The sequence below is a fragment of the Scardinius erythrophthalmus genome, assembly GCF_964197995.2.
Source record: "Scardinius erythrophthalmus genome assembly, chromosome: 12".
In the NCBI taxonomy this organism is placed as follows: Eukaryota; Metazoa; Chordata; class Actinopteri; order Cypriniformes; family Leuciscidae; genus Scardinius; species Scardinius erythrophthalmus.
Window position 1 is genome coordinate 26,410,291 of NC_138232.1, and position 12,209 is coordinate 26,422,499.

General features: G+C 40.4%; 1 protein-coding gene across 1 annotated transcript in view; it reads right to left on the reverse strand.

The window, feature by feature from the left end:
* rptor (regulatory associated protein of MTOR, complex 1) overlaps nucleotides 1-12,209 on the reverse strand; it is a 425,184-nt gene that overhangs the window by 393,304 nt on the left and 19,671 nt on the right. The window contains exon 2 of the mRNA XM_081381619.1: nucleotides 9,625-9,799. The gene's annotated coding sequence lies outside the window, so the exon portion shown is untranslated. The remainder of the gene's footprint in view (nucleotides 1-9,624; nucleotides 9,800-12,209) is intronic.

Here is a 12,209-nt window from a genome sequence, read left to right on the forward strand (position 1 = left end):
TTTATGACGAGAGTTTCAGTGAGAGTGCAGAACGCGGTAAGTGATGGCTTAAAGGGATAGTTCACTTTGAAATAAAATTTTGGTATGTTTTAGCTTACCTCAAGGGCATCCAAGATGTAGGTGTCTTTTTTCCCGCAGTAGTTTCAATTTTGATATTTTTAGGTCAAACCGTTCTTGTCTTTCAGTCATATAATGCAGGTCTATGGTCACTGTCTCAAAGAGCATGCACAGAGTCCAAATTAAAACAATTCCCCATCGTCCAAATTAAACAATTCCCCATCGTAAGTACACATTGATGGCCTAAGACACGAAACGAGCGGTTTGTGTGAGAAAAACGAACAGTATTTATATCGTTTATACCTCTTGTAACACAGCCACGTCCAAGTGACGGTTTTTCCTGGGTCAAAATTGGTCTTCGGTGGTGGCTGACCAACATGGTCATCCACACACAGCAAAGAGTACCCTAGTACCCACATGATCCGCAAGCCCAATATTGACAATAAATGTTAAATTTAAAATAAATACAAAGAAACAGTTTCAAAAGCGCGAAACTGCTCAGAACTCCTAGACCGTATGTCGTAGACTCAAGTGTCTTATATCATTGGAAAGCTGGACGCCTGACGAACAAAACGTATATCTCCGATTTCATTTCCGCCATGATAGATTTTCCGCCATTTTGAATTTTGTCAAAAACCTACTTTTGCGAACTAGTCCTAGGTTTTTCGCCCGATCGGAACCAAACCAGTGCAGAAATGTTCTCTCGAAATTTCGATTCACGGACGCTAAGGGGCGCCAAAACGTACGTTGTGGGAGGGGCCTATTTTACTAAATTGGCCATAACTCCAGAAGTAAATGAGGTATCTTCACCAAACTCGGTACACATATGTATGAGCTCAATATGAGGTAACAGTAAAAAAAATCCCGGCGATTGGCCACATGGTGGCGCTATAATATGAAAAAAAACATAAAACAGGCTATAACCACCTGACCGTTAGTCCGAATGACTTGAAAATTGGTATGCAGTGTCTTGGTCCAAGGTGTCATGTATGTCTATGAGGACATTGGCGTATCTCAAAAAACATGGCCACCATCGGCCAATGAAGTTTGAGCACCTATTAGACAAGGTTAACGGAGGCCGATCGGAACGAAACTCGGTGGGCATGTTCGATTTTGAAAGAAATCGGCCACTAGTTGGCGCTAACGAGTTTTATGGATCTGTAATCACGTGGTGTTAAACTTATTGTCACAAAATGCATACCATTTGATAGATCTCCTCTTGTTGAACAACTTTGCCTCAAGAATCATTGCTGTTAATCAAACCGTTCATTAAATATTTGTAATTATGTTAAAAACCTACTTTTGCGAACTAGTCCTAGGTTTTTCGCCCGATCAGTACCAAACGAGTCTAGGACAATTCTATGGACTCTCTAGATCAATAATTATCAAAAAAAAGTTGAACTTTTGCTTTTTTCGCATGGGTATATTGGGTCATAAAAAAATGGGCATGGCAAAATGCACTCAAAAGCCTATAAATCCTAAACGAAAACTCAGAACTTCACGAAAATTGGTGAGCATATTTGCCATAACATCATTAACAAGCATGCAAAATTTCATGGAGATCGGACTATAGGTGGCGCTATAACTGTTAAAAAGCTTTAAAAAACACATTTCCTATGGTAAATTGCCTGTATTGGCTGTAAATTGACTTTTCCATCTATTATTTCAGTGGTTAAAAGCTTTCTAAATAAATCTTAATGTCTTAAATGCTTATGTGCTTAAAGGCCTTAAATGCTTGAACCCCGATAAATGCTGCTTGCAGCTTTAATTGCATTTTGTGTCTGTTAACAGGCACAAAGACACCCTTTATGTATATGCCCCCATAACTGCCGTTATAGCTGAGTGGGAGCTCTGGACATTAGCTGTAGTAGCTCCGTGTTGCAAGCACCGATCCGGTTCGTTTTTTTTTTCTATAGACAGTACTCACAAAGGTCTAACGATAAAGATTAACTTAAAAATTGCCTGGAGTTCTCCTTTAATTACAGAAAAAAGTGCTTTTGGGGTGTGGTTATGTTTCTCAATCAATTTAGTAAAATAGGAAGCCTTAGCTTTCTTAACAGCAATCTGATATAACAATAGACATTCCCTTAAGATCTCTTACGAGACCTGTAATTTGTCTTTTTTTCCCACTTCCTTTCTGCTTTTCTGCATGACTGTCTCAAGGAGCGTATACTATGATCAACCCATGGCTCCGATTTGGATGTAGATTTAGACTTAAAAAACTTGAAGGGAGCAGTAAGACTTAAAATATCTTCCCAAGCAGTATTTAAAAGGGGAAAATGATGCTCCACATCAAGGTCAGGTAGTGGGGATTCTAAAAATAGAAGATTAACCTCATTATAGAACTTAATAAAATCTACTTCAAAATGAGGTAAATATGCACAGGCTTGTGTGGTGTTTTGAAACAGGTGCAATAGAAATCTGAGGAAGAGACATTTTAAATAAAATAGAAATCAACAACTTCAATTTCAGTTACAGATAACCCATATGACAGAATTAGATCCAACATGTGTCCATGAATATGTGTGGGACAATTAAACCACTGCCGATGGTTAAAAGTGTCAATGTTTAAAAACTCAGAGGTTAACTGCTTATAAGGGCAACAAATATGCACATTTAAGTCACTTAAAATAAGGATGCAATCGTATTTAGTGATCAAGTAACCAACAAATTCTGAGAACTCCACTATGAAGTCTCTGATTAAGTGTGGAGGCCGATAGATCAAAACTAATACCACGGGTTCAGGCCAGTTCAAAAGTAAAAGCAGGGCTTCAAAGCTTGAGAGAGTGGAGGTATATAGCAGTCGACATTGAGGTCTGAACGATTCTTTAACAATGATAGCTAGTCCACTGCCTCTGCCAGATGGTCGCGGGGGCATTGTAATAATAATAGTCGGCTGGAACAAGTTCCGAAAATGGACTACGGTCCCCTACCTTCATCCAAGTCTCAGTAATAAACAGAAAGTCCAGATCATGGTCTGTGATGAACTCCTTGAAGATAAACGTCTTGTTAACCAGAGAACGAGCATTTAACAGTGCAGATTTTGGAGAGCGTAGAATAGTATGCGAAACCACTGCTTTTCCCAGAAAACAGAGTTTAGCAATATTAGTGGCCTCATAGCGCGGTCGCTAATCGGATAATGATCCGTGAGTGGATGATTTCCTGTTGAACCAGAGAGTCGAGAGAATCAGGAGCGGAAGCAGGGGAGACCAGCGCGATTTGCCCGAGCCAACGCGACACCGGGGTTGGTCGACGCAGCGCTGTGAAGTGGTCCGACACCATAGCCTGTGACCAAGGCAGAGAACTGAGAGCAGCTAGGCAATCAGGTCTCATAAAGGTCTTTATTCTGATGATCACACCCCCGCGTTTACCACGTCTTCTCCGACGCTTTCTTGGAGGAACGTCCAGAGGTAGTCGCCTGAGGTGGGATATCTTGTAAGAGAGTTCCATATGTGTGGTCGTCTAAAATGCTCAATTTTGCATCCAGAACTTCTACACAGGAACTCCGTATATCCAAGATAGTCTGGCGATCATACATGAGAGATTCAACAGTTGTGGGGCAGGAGAGCACATAAAAACCCGAGAGCAACAGATGGCTCGTCGCGTACACAGGCGCCATCTAGTGCCTCTTTTCAAAATCACGGTCTTCATGAAGGTCTTCATCTTAACAACAAGAAAGTTTAAAACTTCATCCTCCACTATAACTTAGCCATCAGTAGATGTGTAAATCATTGATTTTATTCAAGATTTATTCGCAGCACTCTGTGCATTCGAGCCACTCGAGCCATTTGATGGAACTGTCACACCAGTGCCATATCTTCAAGTCAAGTCAAGTCAACTATTTATATAGCGCTTTTTCCAATACAGATTGTATCAAAGCAGCTTCACAGTGATAACATAAAACAAGTAATAAAAACTCGGTGAGTGTTTTAGCGCAATTTTCTCACCTCATGGGATCACAACACTAAGAGATAGTAAATCTTTTCCAAATCTTTTCCAAATCCAAACGCCAAATCTTTTGTGCGTTCCCGAGATTAGACCTTCCTTAACATAATGCCGAAAACCCGAAGTCTCTAGGTGGTCTGGTTGAGGAGTAGATAGAAGTGCAAGATTGGTGCGCACAGACGCACAGAACAGAAATCATGAGTTAACAAACGCAATTTCCGGGGGGAAATTGCGCTAAAAAATACAAAGTTTGTTTCTAGAAGAAAATTGCGTCATTGTCCACCTTAAGTAAGGCAGATCAATAATATTGTTGAATAATATTGTTAACTAAGCAAGCCAAAAGCCAATGCAACAGTGGCAAGGGACCAAAACTCCATCAGGTTACAGAATGGAGAAAAAAAAACTTGGGAGAAACTAGGCTAAGTCAGGGGCCAGTTCTCCTATGGCCAACGAACGAACAGTATATGATTATGATTCAGGCAGAAATACAGGTTAGAAGTCAGATTGGATCAAAACATTCAGAATATTTATCCAGTTCCATCTGGTTGGAGTCATCACGTTTGATAGGAGCACATCTGAAGTGATGCATTGAGCTGCTGCGGGGAAAGTGAATTATCAAATTTGTCCTAACATGAGCCATGCTTTATATTAAGAGCTTTAAAATAACTGGTAATATATTCACCTTATTCTGCGCCCGTTCTATTTCCCATGATTCATAGCGGTTTCAACTGACTAAACGGTTTTCTACTTCCGGTTGAAGTGTTTGTTTACATAGAATGTTAGTACTAGGGTAAAGGCTACGGTGATCATTTGTAGTTTTTAAAAGTAGTAGATAGAGCCGTAGTACTCGAGTCCGGTCTTGGACTCGAGTCCAGACTTGAGACCGTTTTTCTATGGTCTCGGACTTGTCTCTGACTCGCTGGCATTCGGACTCGGACTTGTCCCGGTCTCGGCCACTGGTCTTGCCAAATAGGGCTTTTGGTCTCGACCAAGTCCAGGTGTCTTTATTATGTTCCCAGTAAGCACACATACGTCGCCGCGATATTAAAACAAAATATTATTGGAGGGAAAGTGAAACACTGGCCACCTAATAACTTGCGTTGCGATGGGCATTTCGGCTCTTTTCCGTGAGCCGGTGTTCGGACGATTTGTGCTGCCTTGTCGAAAAATGCTACCGTAGCGAGAATCGATCACAGAGAATGTCATTCATTCTCTATTGTTTCCATAATGGTGTAAATCTCTAGCCTAGAAATCTAGACGCACCCTAGCGGCAGCAAAATGTATTTCGCAGCCAGGGAAGTCTAGCAACTCTCAATAAACCTTCTCGCTGCAAAAACCCAGATTGGGTCAGGCCAATCACGTTGTGTATAGAGTAGGCGGGGGCGGGCTTAACATACACGACAGAGTTGTGACGGTTACCTGGCTGCTGCTACTTGAAAACAAAGAATGGCGGCTGCTGATGGAGAACAACGGTCTTTCGAATCGGCTTTGGCCGCGACTCTGGAGGACTTGGAGTTAAGTTTTTCTTTGAGAAAAGAGCAAAGAACGGCACTTAAGTCATTCTTAAAAAAAGGAAGATGTGTTCGTCGTTTTGCCAGCCAGATATGGCAAAAGTTGAATCTATCAACTAAGCTCCGCTGTTGGGAAAACGCTCTGGTTGGTTGAAGCGCTGTCCTATTGCGTGCAGAGGGAATTTGAAAGACAGCCGTTTATCCCGCCCCTCGGATTGAGCCGTGACTATGGTGAGTTTCCAGATCTAACATCTTGATGTAGGTCTGGCTTGCCAGGCTAGTAAATCTCACAATATTATGACATCGTTATTTCATTTAAAACAGGGTAAGTGTATGGGGGGCATATTTTGATATTTTAAATGAACTAGCAATTATCACATTTGATATAACAAGTAAAAATTACATTATTGTATATTATATGAAATACAATTATAATAAAATTCTAAGTTATGACTACTGTATACTGTACTGTTTTTATTTTTAAAACGATGTGAAAAGTAAACATTTCGGCTCGTTTGACTCAGCTCACTGAAAAGAGCCGGTTCTTTTGACTCACAAATGGCTCTTTAAAAAATAAATCTTTAAATAAATTCACTGAAAGTTCACCGCTAGTGCAACGTGAATATTCACATTTTTAATTGTCCATAACAACCCGAAAACTTGCCTGCTTGCCTTGCACATCTAATTAATGGGCAAAGTTTTTCCGACTTTTTTTCTTATGCTTCAGTTTTAACGCAGCTAAGTTAACCACTCTAAACGTTTACTTTATTGAATGTATCTGATACAGAACCGGACATGGGCATTATCTCTTATCTTTTGCGTGAAACACTCAGTTTCTAAAAAGTTTGAAATCTTCTTTGAATTGTTAAAACAACCAGCAACAGCACATGAGGAGCTTGAACTCATTCTCTCGCTGCTAGTACAGGTCAAGCGCTACGAACCGAAAGTAGGCAACCGGAGTCGTCGTTATGGCAGCGTGCATTGTTTAGAGCAGAATAAGATGGATAACACGTATAGTTTAAAGTGGCTTGCCCCAACAGATATATGTGCTGACAGATAGATATGCCTACTTCCACTGTTTAATGTGTTTGAGATGTAGTGCTTTCCTCACTGTATAACTTAAATTTCACAGGTATATTCTTCATCTGTAAATGTTACAATCTCATACAAATATTTCCATTTTGCCGTCAGAAGTGAATCTCCGCTAAACTTCACAGATTTCTGTAAACAAGCCAAACAGACGGAGCACAATAGAATAGGAGAGCAATAATTCTGACTACAATATACATATTGTTAAAGTATTTGTTGTTGAACAATAAATGTGCCATATGTAAAATTTTAAAACAAGTTAGTGTATTTTTATGATAGCAATAACTCAGTGACTATTGTAATGGTGTAATCAAATGTAGGTTAATTAGTCTGTGCTTTTGTTTGTATTTATTTTCATTTTTTATATAGTGAATTTAAAAATAAAATCATTATTTTTGTTTTTAGATTGTAATGTTACAATGTTAGAATGTAATGTGATTTTAACCCTTTTTTGCAGAAAAAAAAAATCGCTCACTGCTCTTGACTGAATAACTAATAAGGGTTAATATATATTTATACAGTGAAGAAAAAAACTGATTTGTATGTTCTGTTGTACTTATTTGTGCTATTGCTTGTAATTTGATTATTTGTTCTTATTTTATTACTGACTGTCTTTGACAATATTTCAAATTTATATTAGTTAAGCTAGTAGTTTTTGGTGTCATAACCTTATGTATTAAGGTTACGTGGATCAAAAACAGCTAAAACAACTAGATGTACCGCAGGGCGGTACAAAATATGACCGCCGCTCAGGCCTGCACTGGCTTTCCACAAAAATAAATGACGTGGAGCAATTTGGCTGTATTGCGTGTTTATGTATATACCTAAAAAAAGTAGTAGTATGTGCATGTCTGTGTGTGTGTTTGTGTATGTGTGTGTCTGTGTCTGTGTGTGTGTCTGTGCGTGTATGTGTGCGTGCGTACATGTGTGTGCGCGTGTGTGTTTGTGTGTGTGTGTCTGTGCATGTGGATTTGTATGTGTGTGTATGGGTGTGTGTCTGTGCGTGTGGATGTCAGTGTGTGTGACAGTATCATCCTAAACCAGCAACCCTTCGCTCAACACCACCATCTACAGGCCGATGAGTGTACAGTCACTAAATGTGCACATAAATGAATTTATTTCATACCCCCCCCCTACACATGAAATATGGTGCAGTTCTGAACATCTCAACTGAAGATAGGGGCGATTAAAGTAGAATAATATTGCATTTTCATTTTTTATGGGAGGGGCGTAAATCACAAATGAGTGATTATGGGCTAGGTTGATGTGGGCCCTTAAGACCAACATACCATAAAAATTTCTTCATCCTCGGTGCCACGGTTCAGGTAGTTATGTAGGAAAAACTGCATTTTTGGGGTTTGGGGGGGCCCAGCTCGGGGGGGGAGTGGCCCCCAGGGACCAAACGAAATTTTTCCGTAAAAGTCTAGTGGGGCTACATGCCCACAAAATTTCATGTTCCCCGGTGTTTCGGTGTCCCTGGTATCGTTGACGAAAAATTCAGTAGATGACAAAAAAAAAAAAAAAAAAAAAACTTTGACAATCGATTATGGGCTAGATTGATGTGGGCCCTTAAGACCAACATACCATAAAAAATTGGTCATCCTCGGTGCCACGGTTCAGGTAGTTACGTAGGAAAAACTGCATTTTTGGGGTTTGGGGGGCCCCAGCTCGGGGGGGGGGAGTGGCCCCCGGGGACCAAACGAAATTTTTCCGTAAAAGTCTAGTGGGGCTACATGCCCACCAAATTTCATGTTCCCCGGTGCTTCGGTGTCCCTGGTATCGTTGACGGAAAATTCAGTAGGTGACGAAAAAAAAAAAAAAAAAAAACTTTGACAATCCCTATATGACCGCTTTCGCTAGCTACGCTAGCGGCGGTCATAATAACTAGCCCTTTTTTTTCTTTTTTTTATTACTTTTGTGTTGGGGCCAGTGAAAATTTTAGCTTTTAATGACCCATTAAAAGGTTTTATTCTGCCTGCTATAAAATAGAATTTTAAGCCTACATTTTATTTTTCACGGCATTATTCACTTTTTTTTTCTTAATTGAATTTTTAACACCACAATCCACCGCAATTCAACATTCAGAAAAGGAGAATTCTGCTTCAACTCCTAAATCTCTAACGAGTCACATTATAAGAAAAAAACCTATTTCTCGGGAGACTTTCACAATCGTCTCAAAAAAGCTGACAACTTTATCAATAGAGCTCTGGCATGCATTAAGTACGCGCCTTACTGTGCAAGCTGAAAGTCTTGCTGCAGGTCTTTTGTAGTCACTCAAGGGTTTTTCGGAACCTGCCTTCACAGAAATCTGGTTACAGCCATTGAAAGCTTCCTTTTTCTGCCCTGTCCATGTAGTGTAACCACTGTTCCCTTAACTCTAAACTTGTTAACTATGCTACCAACGGTGTCTCTGGGAACATTTAGTGCATTCGCTATCTTTTTGTATCCAGTTCCTTGTTTGTAAAGGGCAATGTTATCTTCTCTTAACTTTTTGGACCATTCTTTTGTCAAACATGACACTCAACAAACCTATCCAGTTCAGATATTTCATGTGTTCTAGCTCAAGCACACCTGGTGCAACTAATGAAGACCTTGATTCGTTGCATCAGGTGTGCTTGAGACAACACCTGTTTTGCAGATTTGTGCTGTTGTGAGGGATTCTATTCAGGGGGTTGAATAATTTTGAGACTGCAGAAGTCATTAAAAGTTGCATCTTCAGTTGAATTTGCAGAAACCACTTGAAAAATGTGCTGAGCTATTTCAATTACTTTTCTTTGATTCGTTCATTGGGCTGAAAGTCTGAAAATTTTGCCAATAAACCTGATTAGCAAAGGGAGTTGAATAATTTAGATTACAACAGTATATAACTCCCAAGATTAGTGCAGTGTAGCCATGACACTAAATCAATCCAAAAACAAGCAGCAGCACACATCAACACTGAAAGTAGATAATCAATGTTTAATCAAGTTGAATGGCCTGACACTCAAATGACTAAAGATAACATTAGAAGATTCTCCCTCACCCTGTCTTTCATTCTCCAGCTCTGAGCCAAAGCTTTGGATCCCTCAATCTTCTCTGTGTGGCGTTTCTTCATGAAGGCCAGTGGAAGGTTCCAGTCAGTCATGTCCACCTCTTCTTCCTCCGCCAGACCCACCACAGGGGAATTAAGCAGCTCAGCATCCATTTTCATAAAGAATCTGGAAAAAGACCATATAGAAAAAATACAATTATATGACTACATTTGCAGGTCTAAAATGTAGAAAGTAGAGAGACAAAGAGTTGTGGTGTATTATTTGAAATGGTTCAGTTAAAAAATGATTAATGATTAATAAATAATGATACTGAATCTGAATTAACACAAAGTATCAAAAGTAAAAAAAAAAAAAAATAGGTTGGAGCTCCACCAGACTATATCAATGTAAAAAATTCCAATTCTTATGATAGTAACTTTATCTCACACCAATTCCAATTCAACAAATCTTAGTAGTAATATCAGAATCCAAGAACAGCTGCATCAGGTCAAAACCGTACTCTCAAATCATAACAAACGGCGAATGTGAGTGACGAGTGCAATTTCACTAACATAAAAAAAAAAAAACATACTTCCACGATACTTCTAAAAAACTGACAAAGTGAATTTCAGATGGTATAGAAACACATACCAGAGTTTTCAGATGATCCAGAGACAGATCTCTGAACATGCTACATATTCCAGAAACACATTATTTGTGTTTGACATTAGGTGTGCTGGTCTTAGCAATCAACGAGATTTCTTTATCACAGATGAAGTGAATTAGATGCAATATTTGTCAAATCAACAGACATTTTAGATATTTACATGTAGCAACAGAAACACTTTTCATTCAAAACTTTATGCACTGCTTAATATGATGCTTGTAAAGTTTAAGTTTAATAGCATATACTATTTAAATACAAATAAATTGGGGTCTATATCAGTTTTATGTTGATACATGATTGATGTATCAAACTTTATGCACTGCTTAATATGATGCTTACATATAAGACTTATTGGCCAGACTCACCGACGACAACTGACATGAAACGCATGTCATTGTTGTCGTTGGTGAGTCTGGCCAATTATAAAAAGCTGTGTTGTCATCAGAGCTCATGCAGCCACTCTGGAGAAGCTGCGCTGACTGAGCCAGCTGGCTGCTCTCAAATTGCTCTTGTGGTAGTTTGATGGTATTCATCACAGTGATGTGCCAAAAAAAAAATTGTTTTAGATTGTTGTTTAATTTAGTTTTATACATATGTTCTCATATCCAAATAGTTGGTTCTAAAGTCACAAGTAATAATCTTAAGGTATACTGGGTTCCCTTTCGAGGGAACTCGCGCTTCGTTGATGACGCTTTAGGATTGCGTCTTCAAATTGTGTGCTTCTCCCTGCTCCCATGTTTCCTTAAAGGTGGGGATACACACACAATTTGCGTGTTATGTATTTGGGAGCGGAGCATGTTCTGTCAGTCTTTGCGGGGGCTGAATGTGAGCATTGCCGCTCCCGTCTGTCACTCTTTGAGGAGACTCACGTTCACTGCGGTTCCAGCTCCGCTGTTGCCAAGGCAGCACGGAAGCTGAGACCATAGAGTTCGCTAATGGATCTCTCGGAGGGGTTAGTGTCACCAAAAACACGCTTTTTGTCACCAAACACAACACCTCCACCACAGGGCCTTTCTTTCTGTCCTGATCTCCACAAAGAGTTATCGAGATCGTGGAACAAGCCATACTCGTCCCATCTTTTCAGCCCCCAAGTGCATGTGTATTCAGATATAAGTGGGTGAAAAGAGTATGGCTATGGGGCGATGCCTAGGGTTGAACAGACGCTTACGAGCTATCTGTCCCCTTGCTCAGCATCGTCCCTGAAGGCCCTGCCGCTGCCCACTAAGCCAATAAGAAGAACATCAGCGCCAGTGGGAAAAGCGTACACGGAGGCAGGTCAGGTTGGCACATGTCTGAACACCAAGCTGATCTGCTGAGGGATCTGGACAATGGCGAGGGGGTAGGGCGGTTTGATAATTGCGTCGGGCCACAGATTTGTCTCTCAGAGCCACCAAGGAAACTGCTAGAGCTAATGTCATTGAGAGGTTTCTCTAAGTCTATTCTAAGTCTAAGGTTTCAGGAGGCCAAAAAGCAGGCGGAAGCATTTAAGCACTACATCCCTCGCCATGCCCAACCCTCTGGGGCTGCTGGGCATGAGCAGCCTCAGTCGTTGAGCTCCTTGTACAGGGCACAACAAATAGAGAGTGTTAACTCTCGTACCCCTTCACAGAAGTCATGGGGGTCAGGACGACACTCTCAGTTGAAGCCTCCTAAGCATAATTTTACGGTGCCAGCACTACTTTGGTGCCCTCAGGAGGCCGTTCTGCCAACCCCTCCACCCTTGGTGCCTCGGGGTGCAGTGGTTTCCAGCAAGCTTATGACTCAAGGTCAACAAGACAAAAAAAAGACAAGTCAGGCTTGCACCATTTGAGGAGGGTCAAAAAGCATTCAAGTCAGTTGTGTCATACAAGTTCACTTCAAATCACCGAAGTGGCTTCTTTAAGTACACTTTGAGTACAGAGACCAGCCTCGTTACAGAATCCAGTTTTG